This window comes from Carcharhinus amblyrhynchos, chromosome 12 (genome assembly GCF_965287045.1).
Source record: "Carcharhinus amblyrhynchos chromosome 12, sCarAmb.v2.hapA, whole genome shotgun sequence".
Classification (NCBI taxonomy): domain Eukaryota; kingdom Metazoa; phylum Chordata; class Chondrichthyes; order Carcharhiniformes; family Carcharhinidae; genus Carcharhinus; species Carcharhinus amblyrhynchos.
The window spans coordinates 20,203,276-20,217,473 of NC_137335.1; the positions used below are offsets into that span (position 1 = coordinate 20,203,276).

The 14,198-nt window shown below is 44.9% G+C and overlaps 1 non-coding gene across 1 annotated transcript; it reads right to left on the reverse strand.

Moving 5' to 3' along the window:
* Nucleotides 1-311: 311 nt before the first annotated feature.
* LOC145351235 (U5 spliceosomal RNA) lies at nucleotides 312-423 on the reverse strand. The gene has a single exon (XR_013888356.1). It is a non-coding gene; the product is annotated as a U5 spliceosomal RNA (small nuclear RNA).
* Nucleotides 424-14,198: the final 13,775 nt, after the last annotated feature.

The window sequence follows — 14,198 nt, forward strand, 5'->3', positions numbered from 1 at the left end:
CACCTTTTTGAACCACTGCAGTCCCTATGATGTTGGAACACTCACAGTGCTGTTGGGAAAGGAGTTCTAGGATTTTGACCCAGTGATCGTGAAGGAACAAGAGTGAGACTTGGCATTTGTAGAGATCATCGAAAAAAAATTATATGCGCAGTATGCCAGTTTTAAATAATTGATAGAAATCTCACAAAAGAGAAATTTGTCCCAATTCTATTTTTACACGAACTATTACTTTACGCAAGATACAACAAAACATTTCGACCTTGGATCATTGTGTTACATAGAGAGCAAAGTCCACCAGAAATTTAAGAAGGAGCCCTACTGAAAGTAGGGCAGCAAAAAATTGATTGAAACTCCAATTGTACCTCTCCACGGAAATCTTTAGTAGAAGGTGAAAAAACTTTTACTCCAGAGTGGACCAAGCAAATCTAGTCTATTCATAGCTTGATCCAGAAACCAAATTGAAAAACTTGGAGCCAATTCACAGCCCCCACAAGAATGACAAACAAGATCCAAGCTAAAATAAGGTATTGCGGTGCATCTTGGACTTGACTTTAGCCAAAAGACTTTTGCATGGAACATCCACAAGGTTATTAAAACCTGCTGTTTATTTAAGAAGGAGCCCCACTAAAAGCAGGGCAACAAAAAATAATTAAAACTGGAGAGTGTTCCCTTCCATGGAAATCTTTAGTAAAGGATGAAAGCTTTTTTATTCCATCCTTAAACTTACAAAGCCAAAGCTCAGAATGGACCTGGCAGACCCAAATCTATTCCTTGCTTGTTCCAAAAACCAAATTAATCCAATTCAAGATGTTAATCAAAACTTGCTTTCACAGCCATATTTCCTTCCTCAGCTACTATCTTTGTCTCTGATTCACCCGACGTGGATTCCAAATGAAGTTCCACCCCTCATCTTTCGAATCCACCAGGCTTAAAGTATCTCCAGGACATACAACTGCTGTTCATCCCAAGGTCCACGCTCAGTGCCTTAAGCTGCCATATGCTCATCTTGGTATCTCTCTCCAGCAGCACCTACTCACTCTTTCTCTCCTTGTCCCCAGTTTCACTTCATTCTTCATCTCATCTGACAGATTAACAAGAAATTTTTTCTCTTCCTTTTAGGTGTTAAGGAACGCAAGCTCCAACAAGTCATTGAAACCAACAACCATCCAGGAGGCTCCACCCCCTTTCGTCCTCGGATCTCATCCTTCCAACCCCAGCCCTTTCTGATTATTCACCATCCCCTCTGACCTTCCTGTCTCTGAGGCTGAGCATGCTATACTCAACAAAGGACTCTGTTTCACACGTTTACGTCCTCACCTAAACAAACTTTGGGCTCCACATGAACTCTTCTTCTGCCGCTTTTGTCTCCATGCTCATTCCTTTGGGCAGGAGTCATTCCTCTGTTCAACAGTTCCTTTCACTCACCTCCAGCATTCCCCCTCCACTTGGACCTCTCCCTCTGGCCTCTTACCTGCTTTAGATCTTTTCATCAAGAACTTTGGTGTGACATTGACCATTCCAATTTCTCTACTCCTCTCAACCATTCTAACTTGTTTCCTTCCAAACTTGCTGCACTTCACTCTCTTAGGACCAACCCTGACCTTCTCATCAAACTTGCTGACGAGGGCGGTGTCATTGTTGACTGGTGTAAGGATTTCTACCTTGCAGAGGCTGAGCACCAACTATCGGACACTTCCTCCTACCTCTCTCTGGACCACGGCCAGACCACTGAACATCAAGCCACTGTTTCTAGGACTGTCAATGACCTCATCATCTCTGGAGAGCTTCCCTCCATAGCTCCAAACTCATAGTCTCTCAACCCTGGACATCCTGCTTCTACTTCCTTCTCCAAATCAACAAATAGGATTGCTCTGGTAGGCCCATCATGTCAACCTGTTCCTGCCCCAATGAACTCATTTCCTCCTATCTTGACTCCATTCTGTCTCTTCTTGTCCAGTCCTGTAGCAGGGGTTGCTGAAACCCTTGTTTATTAAGGTGCTTTTAAAACAAAGTAGACTAGTCTAAAATAGGGACCATAAGGTGCCTTATATATACTAAATGTACCATGATGTGCCTGATACATATATGAAGGTATTGCTTACACAATATAATCAATTGTAGTGAACTTTTAACAAATATTGTAATCTTAAAATATAGTTTTGAATGTCTTATAAGCTTCGGCCAAGGGTGGCCTTCCCTAAAAGCATACTGGGAAAAAACAGGACCAGACAGACCAAATTCTCTGGAAAATTAAGTATAGAACTAAACAGTGAAATTGTAGCTGTGAGATACTAAGATAAAGAAATGAATAGAAGGATTCAATACCAATGAAAGTGACTAGGAGCATTCTGCTCCTCAGTCTTGGCCTGATGAGGTATGGCTAGTAGACACGATGATTCCCTGACTCCGTTTTAGTTTTCATAGTATGCAGTGGCAAGAGCGAACCTTGAATCTGTCAGGCATGCATAGGTAAGGTTGCTAAGCAGAGGGGAGACAGGTGTTCAGGTCCAGGTAACCAATGGGTACCTAATTATGCTAAGAGGTAAAATGCTGTTTGCCAAGGTAAATAGTGCATATTAATATAATTGGACCATCCAATTTGTATGACAGATTGAGTGGGGAATAGGAATCTTCAAAAATAGTATTTTAGATGGCTTCATGTGTTGAAATTTTATAGAGAAGTTGGAATCCACCTGGCATCTCTCTCCCATTGCATGTTGGTCAAATAAAGAACGTCTTTGACTGCATACTGTCCCTTGGAAGTTTTGAGTTAGCTGAATTCGGCTCAATGCAGGACCCCCAGAGGGAATCCCCAGAAAATTCCATTAACAAGTCCCTTCCGACCTATATCCATGATTCCTCCATTGCCCTATGCCATATTAACAACTTCCAGTTCCCCAACTCAAACCACCTCCTCCTTACCAAGGATGTCCAATTTCTCTACACCTCCATTCCCCACCAAGATGGCCTTAAAGCTCTTTGCTTCTTCTTCGAATAGAAGTTTGAACAATCCCCACCACTCTCCTCCACCTGGCTGAACTAGTTCTATCACTCAACAATTTCTCCTATAACGCGTGTCACTTCCTCCAAATGAAAAGTGTAGCTATGGGCACCCACAAGGCTCCCAGTTATGGAGGATTCCCTGTTCCAGTCCTATTCTGGCCTCCCCCTCCCATAATAAGATGGTTTGATATTTAGTTTTAAGTATTGAAATGTAATCATTGTAATTAGGACAAATCTGTAAATATTGAGGAATGGATATAGTCTTAAGTATTGAAATGTAGTCATTGTAATTTGTACAGATCTGTAAAAATGTCTTGATTCTGCATTGTTTGCAGTTCAAAGCCCTGTACGTTTGCAATAGTTTATTTGAGATTTTTATGAATAAAGTATATTTTTGGAGAAAAAAAATAAGACAGGTTGAGATGTGCGGCCACATTGTCTGACCTGGCCAATGTCAAGGCCAACCTGCTGTTCCTGCAGGAGTGTGGGATACCTCACCTCAGCAGCTACAGACGTTGGTCGAGTGTGTGGTCCCATGGACCGTCCATCTGGTCAGGTGGGAATGACTGCTGTTCCTCGGGCCTAGGCATCCTGCTGGAGGGAGGCGGCTTAACCATCTCCGAAGTTAGGGAGGTGGTGGGGGGGCCGCCTCCTTGTAGGAGACATCACGTACAGAAACTGCCCTCTCAGGTTGATTAATGTGTAATCCCCTGCCGCCAAAACCGAGCGGCTGCTACTCGCCACCTCCAGGCTGATCATTCTGGGTGGGGATTTCAATTGTATCATCGACAAGGCCGACCGATCCAGCAGGGCTGAAAACAAACTGGACGCTACGTCCAGAGCCCTGCTGGAGACGGTCAAAGATGCCAAGCTGCTCGATGTCTTCAGCAACCCAGCAGATGGAGGGAAGCGCAGGTACACGTGATCGCAGCCCGACGGGTCTGTCCGCTCCAGGATCGATTTTATGTTTGTGTCCCGCACGCTCACGGTCAGGCCCACCGACGTCAGGCCAGTGTTCTTTGCTGACCACTGCCTCCTGCTGGCCGACAGTCAGCTGGAGGGAAACCAGAAAGTGGGCAGGGGGTCCTGGAAGCTGAATGTAGAACTGTTGACCCCAGAGAACCTCGAGGAACTCAGGAGGGTTTACCACAGTTGGAGGACCGTCAAACCCTTCTTTGAGTCTCCATCGCTGTGGTGGGAATCCATCAAAGACAGCATCAAAAGGTTCTTCATTCACAAAGGGGTTCAGGAGGCCAGTGAGAGACGGGAGGAAATGTCCCGACTCCAGAAAAGCATGCAGGAACTGCTCCAACTGCAGTCGATAGGAGTTGATGTCAGGGAGGATCTCCAGGTGGGGAAGAGCCAGCAAGCCTCGCTCTTTGCCTCGGAGGCTGCCAAGGTCATCTTCCAGTCCAGGGTCCGCTCCGTGGAGCAGGACGAAAAGTGCTGGTGTTTCTTCTTCCAAAAGGTACACAGAGAAACCTCTGTGATCAGCAGCCTGAAGGAAGAAGACGGCTCAGTAAGGTCATCGCAGTCTGACGTTCTGAGGATCCTTCTATGCCGGACTGTACGACCTGAAGCCAACAGACAGCACGGCCTCCCAGTCTTTCCTGTTGTCTATCGCGCAGATCTTAGACGACGGCGAGCGGGACAGCCTGGACAGACCGGTATCTCTGGACGAACTGACAAAGGCCGTCGAGTCCTTTCAGAAGGGTAAAACTCCCGGAAGCGATGGCTTACCAGCTGAGTTTTACTCGGTGTTGTGGGACTTGACATGCTGGACCTCCTGGAAGTATACAAGAGTATGCTTCTGGAAGGCAGGATGTCAGAATCCATGAGGAAAGGCATCATTACCCTCATCTACAAGCAGAAGGGGGAAAGGGAAGAAATTAGAAATTGGCGACCCATTTCACTATTGAACGTGGATTATAAAATTCTGGCCAAAGTCAACGCCAACTGGGTCAAGTCTACTCTGGCATCAGTGATCCATCCTGATCAAACCTCTACTCAGCAGGAAGATCTCTGATAGCCTTGCGCTACTCAGGGATACGGTCACCTACGTGCAGGACAGGCAGGTGGATACGTGCATCATCAGCCTAGACCAGGGGAAGGCATTTGACAGAATATCACACAGCTACATGATGGATGTGCTCTCCAAAATGGGCTTTGGGGAGGGAATCTGCAATTGGATCCGGCTGCTCTACACAGATATCAGTAGCGCAGTTTCAGTCAATGGGTGGGAATCAGATAGCTTTCAAATCAGGTCTGGAGTCAGACAGGGCTGCCCTCTCTCCTCCGTCCTTTTTGTGTGTTGCATTGAACCCTTTGCTGAGGCCCTCAGAAGCAACCCAGGCATCAAAGGGGTGACAATCCCAGGCAGCGGAGGCACGCAGGTCAAAGCCTCCCTTTACATGGTGCATTTTTTTGGTAAAAAATAATGTGTTGGACCAGGGTGTGGACACCTACCTCATAACCTGGTAAGAAATCTCACAACACCAGGTTAAAGTCCAACAGGTTTATTTGGTAGCAAACATCACTAGCTTTCGGGGCTCTGCCCCTTCATCAGGTGAGTGGGGAGTTCTGATCACAAACAAGGCATATAAAGGCACACACTCAGTTTACAGAATACTGATTAGAATGCGAGTTTTTACAGCTAATCACGTTTTAAAGGTGCAGACAGTGTAAGTGGAGATGTGTATTGTCTCCAGACAGGACAGTAAGTGAGATGTTGCAAGCCCAGGCAAGTCATGGGGTTTAGAAATAGTGTGACATGAACCCAAGATCCTGGTTGAGGCTATCCTCATGTGTGTGGAACTTGGCTATCAGTTGTCTATCTGATATGCTGCAGGAAAGGATGTCTTGAAGCATGGTACATTGGGCAGACCATGCAGACACAATGACAATGGACGAATGAACACCGCTCAACAATCACCAGGCAAGACTGTTTTCTTCCTGTTGGTGATCGCTTCAACAGTCATGGGCATTTGGCCTCTGATCTTCAGGTAAACGTTCTCCAAGGCAGCCTTCACGACACACGACAGCGCAGACTCGCTGAGCAGAGACTGATAGCCAAGTTCCGCACACGTGAGGATGGCCTCGACCAGGATCTTGGGTTCATGTCACACTATTTGTAACCCCCATGACTTGCCTGGGCTTGCAAAATCTCACTTACTGTCCTGTCTGGAAGTGATACACATCTCTTTAACCTATGCTTAATGCTATCTCCACTCACATTGACTGCACCTTTAAGACTTGATTAACTGTAAAGACTCACATTCTAATCAGTATTCTGTAAACTGAGTGTGTGCCTTTATATGCCCTGTTTGTGATCAGAACTCCTCACTCACCTGACGAAGGGGCAGAGCCCTGAAAGCTCATGGTGTTTGCTACTAAATAAACTTGTTGGATTTTAACCTGCTGTTGTGAGACTTCTTACTGTGTTTGCCCCAGTTCAATGCCGGCATCTCCCCATCATCAGCCTGGACCAGGAGAAGGTATCTGACAGAATACTGCATATTTTCATGATAGATGTGCTCTCCAAAATGGGATTTGGGGAGGGAATCTATGTCTATTCTACCCAAACATAAGTAGCAGTTTCAATCAATGGGTGGGAATCAGAACGCTTGTGTTGAATAGAACCCTGTGCTGAATCCATCAGGAAGGATTCGGCCAAAAGATGTGTGACATAGAAACATAGAATACAGGAACCGGAGAACACCATTCAGCCTTTCGAGACTGCATTGCCATTCGTTATGATTATGGCTGATCATCCAATTCAATAGCCTGATCCTGCCATTTCGAAACAGACCTGTTCATTCTTACTCTTTGTTTTTTGTATGCCAACCCGTTTTCAATGCATCTCAATACACTACCTCCAATCCCATGTGCTTTAATTTTATGTGCTCATCTCTTTGTCAAAATCCTTCTTGAGGTTAAAATAAACTACATCCACTGGCTCCTCCTTACCAACTTTACTGGTTACATCTTGAAGAATTCCAGTAAGTTTGTCAAGCATGATCTCCCTTTTATAAATCGATGCTGACTTTGTCTGATTCTGTCACTATTTCCAAGTGTTTTGTTATACAGCCATTGATAATGGATTCTAGAATTTTTCCCACCACTGCCATCAGTCTTACTGGTCTCTAACTCCGATTTTTCTCTACCTCCCTGTTAAAATAGTCTGGTTACATTAGTCACCCTCCAATCTGTACGAACTGTTCCAGTGTCTATAGAATTTTGGAAGATGACAGGAATGCATCCACTAATTCTACAGCCAATTCCTCAGGTACTCTGGGTTGTAGATTATCAGGCCCTGGGGACTTATCAGCCTTCAACCTCATCAGTTTCTCCAACACCATTTCTCTACTAATACTGATGTCCTTTAGTAGCCCCCCTCACCAAATCCTGTGTTCCCCAATATATCTAGTATCTTATTATCTTCCTTTGTGAAGACAGAACCAAAGTATGTATTCAGTTGGTCAACCATTTCTTTGTTCCCCATTATAAATTCCCCTGTTTCTGTCTGTAAGGGACCTACAATTGTTTGCACCAATCTTTTTCTCCTCACCTACCTACAGAATCCTATATGTCTCAAAAAGTCATCTCTCTTTATTCTAAACTCCAGTGAGAAAAGGCCCAACCTATTCAACCCCTCTTCATAAAAAAACCCCTCTATACCTGGGATCAATCTACTGATTCTTAACAGACTGCCTCCAATGCTAGTGCATCTTTCCTCAGATAGAGACACAAACTATTCACAGTATTCCAGGTGTGGTCTAACTGGTGGCTTGTACAGTTTTAGCAAAGCATCCCTATTTTATACTCCATGCCCTTTGAAGTAAAGACCAACATTATTCTTGATATTAAGGGTATAAATTCCATGTCAGGCCTACACCCTGAGGACAAAACATTTCAAATTGAAAATTACAGAAATGCAGCACGTTCCACTCTGAAATACCTTAATAGTATTTCAATACTCTCGATATTCATAATTTATAATCCATGTCAGGTGTACAGTTGGAGAGACTCTATACCATTTACGTTTCTTTATTGCACTATGGTTGAAAGGCCTTAAATGGCAACCTTTCCCCACTCTCCTCCGTAGCGTTTTCTTCAGTCTTTAGCACATCTTTCAGCCCATTGTCATAGACCTTGGAATGCAACATTTTTAGAAATAAATGAATGGATTACTTTTATTTAAAGCTTTTTGTCAAGGTTCATCGCAAGCAGCTCTGTGGTGCACAACCCTATGCTGTATGGGCTATCTCCAGAAAGCAGTGCAAAGGGCATTTAGCTTTTGTGGCCACAGAGCTGCTAGAGATGATCCTCAAGTTTTAAAAATAAATAATCCATTCATTTTTTTCCAAAAGTAATTTCAGTACCAGTATCGTCAGCCAGACCCTTGAAAGTAACAATAACAGAAACCACTCATAATTGTGTGAATAGACTTTGGGAAATTGACTGTAGAGAGCCCAAGCTGTCAATCAAGCAATGTTTCCCCCAGTGTACAGTGCCACACCTTGTTTGCAAAGGCAGATTCCAGAGGAGTTGGACAACATTCTCTTCCCCACCATAGACACCTCAATGGCAATATATGTGGAGGAGGGTGAGATATCAGCCTGCACACCTGGATCTAATGGGGAGTTCCTTTCTCATCAGCAGCCAAGCTATGTCTTGGTGCTTATTTGAATGTCCTGGGGAAGAGGTATCCTGCTAAATAGCTTTGACAGGAAACCATCCAACAGGATTGACCATCACTTTCCCATAGCGTCTCTAGTACGATAGAATCATAGAATCCCTGCAGTGCTGAAAGAGACCATTTAGCCCATTGAGTTTGCACCAACTCTTCAAAAGAGCATCCCACCTATACCCTCAGCAACTCCCTGTAACTCCATGTAATTATCATGGCTAATACATGCAGACCAATGCCTGACAGACTTGTGATAAAAGATGTATTTTGTGATAAATGTTTCCATGACGGAGTAGGACATGCCTATCAATGCAATAGAACCAGCCAAGTATTTAGATATGCACTCGCAATGCCAAGGCATACAAGGCTATGGACCATGTGCCAAAAATGGGATTAGACTAGTTGGGTGGTTTGCCTTTGACCATACGGGCTTGATGGGCCGAAGGGTTTTTTTTGTGTTGTAGCATGCTTTGACTCCATGAGGTCCGAAGTGCCAGTTATGGGCTTGTGACAGGAACAAGCATGCAAACTTTAAGGCAATCTGTTAATCAGGCAGCCCAGGAATGAGGTCAGGAATTCCAGAATTAGGAATTGTCTGCCATTTTTAAAGAGTAATCTCAGTTCAGTGAAAATACAGCCTGTTACTTTTGGTTTTCACTCCACAGATGCTGTCAGACCTAATCAGTATTTGACCCATATTTTTTACTTCAAGATTTCCAAGCTGTATCTTGCTCTCCTCTTCTTCCAGAGGTTACTGCTGTTCACTACACGGAACTTTAAAGAATTCGTTTCTCTAGCATTTCACGGAAATTTGCATTTTAACAAACCACTTGGCAAGAACAGAGACTTTGAGAGGACCTAAAGAATGCTGAAGAAACAATGATAACTTCCTGAGCAGCAGAGGGCGCACAATCTGCAGCTTCTCTGAGATGAGCTCACATAGGCCCGCCCCCTTATTTACATAACTACAATAGTGCACGAAAGTCAATGGATTTTCGTCTTTCTGGAGAAATTAACGTTTTTTGGTTAACATTTCGTTTATTAAAATCCATAGCAATTAAATTGATCTTTCTCTGGCATTTGTTGAATGTCACTGTGTTTACCCAGTGTGATGTTAAAGAGCTACCTGTGCCGTCGGGTAGAGGGCAGTTCGCTCTTTCTGTCAGTACACTCTGATTTCTCTTGATCCTATAAATATTTTAGTGTCACAAGTAGGCTTGCAATGAAGTTACTGTAGAGAGAAATACTAGAGTTTTACTGAATTTTTTGATGCCCTACTTCAAGTAGGGCTCTTTCTGAAAATGAAAATAGATAATTGTACGTATGTGCGTTTTTCTCGTACTGTTTGATTTGTAGTTGTTTTGCACTTTTTTGTGCCAGGCTTTTGTTTCTTCCAGTGTGAAAATATGCACGTTAGGTGCAGTGGACATGGCTAATGGTTCGTTTAACGTCAAGGGTAGTAGCAGCGATATGAGAGGTTGGGATTGTTCTCGGTGCAGACTCCGGCAGAATAGCTTCCTTCTGCACTATAGAGAGTCTGTGATTCTGCTGCACCCTTGTGGATGTTGCTGTCTTTTATGCAATGCCTTTTGACTAAGATCAAGCCTAAGGTGGGGTACAATGCCTTATCAGTTTGGGATCTTGTTTGTCTCCTTTGTGGAGATCATGAATTGAATTCACACAAAATTCAATACTGTGGATGCTGGAATCAAACAAAAACAAAGTCTCAGCAGGTCTGACAGCATCTGTGGGGAGAGAATAGAGCCAACGTTTCATGTCTAGATGATCCATCATTTGAGCTAAGAGCAAAGAGAGAATCAGTGGAGATTTATATTATTGGGGGAGACAAAGTAAAGGTAAATGAAGATAAAGAAGACTGAGAAGGTGTTAAAAGTAAGTGATCAGAGTGCATGAATGGCAGAACAGAGGTACAGATAGTTAAGGGACTGCGTGGGGATTATGCAGTTCCCCTGAAAGTGGGCGGGGGAGGAGAAGAAAGGAGAGGTGGAAAAAGAAGGATGATAAAATGGATGAATGAGATGAGACAAAATGATATAAATTAAATGGAAATGGGGTAAAGATGGAAGACAGAGTTCATGGTCTCAGGCTATTCAACTCAGCGTTCAATCCGGAAGGCTGTAAAGTGCCCAATCGGAAGATGAGGTGCTGTCCCTCCAGGTTGCATTGGGGTTTGCTGGAACATTGCAAAAGACCAAGGAAGGACATGTGGATAGAAGAACAGGGTGGTGTGTTGAAGTGGCAAGTGACAGGAAGATCTGGGTCCTGCATGTGGACCGACCAAAGGTGTTCAGCAAAGAGTTTGGTCTCTCCCATGTCCAGTAGACCACATTGGAAGCAACGAATGCAATAGACCGGTTTGAAGGAGGTGCAAGTTAAGCACTACTCCATCTGAAAGGGGTGTTTAGGACCTGAGATGGTAAGAAGGGAGGAGGTAAAGGGGCAGATGTTGCACCTTCTACAATTACACAGGAAGGTGCCATGGGCAGGGGGTCAGATGTTGATGTGATGGAGGAGTGGACTAGGGTGTCCCAGAGAGAATGGCCCCTGCAGAATGCTGACAGCGGAGGGTGAAGGGAAGATGTGCTGATTAGTGGCATCATGCTGGAGTTGGCAGAAATGGCAGATGAATATCCTTTGAAAGTGGAGACTGGTGGGGTGAAAAGTGAGGATAAAGGGGAACCTATCCTGGTTCTGGGAGGGAGGGGATGAGAGTGGCCTAGAGAATGGATTGGACGCATTTGAGAGTCTTGTCAACCACAGTGGATGGAAAACCATAATTGAGGAAGAAGGATGACATATCAGGAGCGCTATTTTGGAAAGTGGGATCATTAGAATAGATGTAGTGGAGGCAAAGGAACTGAGAGAATGGGATGGAGTTCTTACAGGATGTGGTATGTGGTGAGTTGTAGTAAAGGTACTTGTCGGTGTTGGCAGGCTTGTAATGGATACTAGTGGGCAGTATGGGTCGTACAATCAGGGCCTAGTTTTATGGTTGATTAAATTGGATATCCTAAATTAAAGAACTTGGCATATTAAAATCAAACTTTTGACAAAATTGTTGGAGTAGTTTCTGCATGCTTTTCTGGAGTCGGGACATTTCCCCCCTTTTGGCCTTTTGAACCCCTTTGCGAATGAAGAACCTTTTGATGTTGCCTTTGATGGTTTCCCACCAGTGCAATGGGACTCAAAGAAGGGTTTGAGAACCCCGGTCCCACAAATAGGCAATTGTATCCCTCAGTGGCATGAAGTTATCAGAGATCTTCCTGCCGGTTACAGCACAGGTCTGGTTAGGGTGGATCATCATCTTCAGAGCAAACCTGACCCAATTGGCAATAACCTCAGTTAAAATTTTTTAGTCCACAGTCAAAGGTGAAATGCGTCATCAATTTCTAATTTGTTCCCTTTCCACCTTCTGTTTCGGTCTTCATGGAGGAGGACGTGAATAATTTGCCGGGTGTTAGCGATGGAAAGATGGTAGGAGTGGAGGGCCTGAATGACATTATTGTTACTAGAGGCGGTGCTCGACAGACTGGAGGGACTGATTGTGGACAAGTTCCCAGGACCGGATGGAATGCATCCAAGGGTTCTGAAAGAAATAGTGGAGGTGATAGTGGATGCCTTGGTGATTATTTTCCAAATGTTGCTGGATTCCGGGGAAGTGCCAGAAGATTGGAAAACAGCTAATGTTACGCCATTGTTTAAGAAGGGTGCCAGGCAAAAGGCGGGGAATTATAGGCCGGTTAGTTTAACGTCTGTTGTAGGAAAAATGTTAGAATCCGTGATCAAGGAGAAAATAGCGAGGCATCTTGAGGAGAATTGTTTGGTAGAGCAGATGCAGCACGGTTTCGTTAAGGGGAACTCGTGTCTGACAAATTTATTGGAGTTCTATGAGGATGTGTCTAGGGCGGTGGATAGAGGAGAGCCGGTGGCTGTGGTCTTTCTTGATTTTCAGAAGGCGTTTGACAAGGTGCCTCACAAGAGGTTATTGCAGAAGGTCGGCGGCATGGAGTTGGGGGTAGGGTGTTAGCGTGGATAGAGGATTGGCTGTCAAATAGGAGGCAGAGAGTGGGGGTCAATGGGTGCTATTCGGATTGGCGGTTGGTGACTAGTGGAGTGCCCCAGGGGTCGGTGCTGGGGCCTCAGCTATTCACCATTTATATAGATGATCTGGAGAAGGGAACCGAGTGTATGGTGTCGAAATTTGCTGATGACACCAAGATTGGTGGAATGGCAAATTGTGCGGAGGGTGTGGAGAGTCTGCAGAAGGATCTAGATAGGCTGGGCGGATGAGCCAGGAACTGGCAAATGGAATTTAATGTTGGCAAATGTGAGGTTGTCCACTTTGGTAGGAATAATGGTAGGAAGGACTATTACTTACGTGGCAAAAAACTGCAGCATGCGACGGTGCAGAGGGACCTCGGAGTCCTTGTGCATGAGTCGCAAAAACCCAGCCTGCAGGTGCAGCAGGTGGTCAGGAAGGCGAATGGGATGCTGGCCTTCATCGCGAGGGGGATTGAATATAAAAGTAGGGAGGTCTTGCTGCAGCTGTATAGGGCACTGGTGAGGCCGCAGCTGGAGTAGTGTGTGCAGTTTTGGTCACCGCACTTACGCAAGGATATTTTGGCCTTGGAGGGAGTGCAGAGGAGGTTTACTAGGCTGATTCCGGAGTTGAGGGGGTTGAACTATGAGGAGAGGCTGAATAAACTAGGCTTGTACTCGTTAGAGTTTAGAAGAATGAGGAGAGATCTCATTGAGACGTATAAGATGATGAATGGGATGGACAGGATAGAGGTGGAGAGGCTCTTCTCGCTCAGAAAGGACAGTAGGACTAGAGGGCACAGCCTCAGAATAAAGGGGGGGTGGTTTAGAACGGAGTTGAGGAAGAACTTCTTCACTCAAAGGGTGGTGAATCTCTGGAATTCTCTGCCCGTTGAAGTGGTGGAGGCTGCCTTGCTCAATATTTTTAAGACGCGGGTTGATAGGTTTTTGATAGGCAAGAGGATTAAGGGTTATGGGGAGAGGGCGGGAATGTGGAACTGAGCCACGACAGATCAGCCATGATCTTATTGAATGGCGGGGCAGGTTCGAGGGGCTAGATGGCCTACTCCTGCTCCTATTTCTTATGTTCTTATGTTCAGATGAGGGTAATGATGCCTTTCCTTATGGATTCTGACATGTTCCTGGCCAGTAGCATACTCTCATGCATTTCCAGCAGGTCTGGGCTGATCCAGCCATGATGTGGATGTGCCGGCGTTGGACTGGGGTAAACACAGTAAAAAGTCTGAAAACACCAAAACCTGGTGTTGTCAGACTTTTTACTGATCCAGCCACACAGAGCCAAATACAACTCAGCTAGTTTGCCATCAGCTCTGCGACTTTTACTGTTCTTGCAGGACTTGGGCCTTAGTCAACTCATTCAGAGTTAGCGGTTTGCTCAGACTCTCCTGCCCACTGTCTTCTAAGACATCATGACGGACAACAGGAA